Here is a 337-nt window from a genome sequence, read left to right as displayed (position 1 = left end):
TTCCCACTAACAGTTAACGATTCAAATTTCTATTGTTCACTAACGACATTTTCCACAATACCAAACATGCAGAGAGTGAAAACTTGACTGAAGTTTTATTCCATTTGTTTTCTGAAAGACCTTGAATATGACGTCATAGGAAGTTATGATGATCAAAGAAAATGATATACTTTTTGCTTTACAGAAAACGATTGATTGCGTAACTCTTTTATTTAAATCTACTTGTTCGAATTGTATTTCATAAGAAAGGACTTTTGTAATTAAATCAGGGGAGATCTTACTGTCTCATTCATCGATCTAAAGTTCATTATCATTATAATAATCTATAACAACGATG

Source organism: Penaeus monodon, chromosome 23, assembly GCF_015228065.2.
Source record: "Penaeus monodon isolate SGIC_2016 chromosome 23, NSTDA_Pmon_1, whole genome shotgun sequence".
NCBI lineage: Eukaryota > Metazoa > Arthropoda > Malacostraca > Decapoda > Penaeidae > Penaeus > Penaeus monodon.
Note: the sequence above shows the minus strand (reverse complement) of the source record.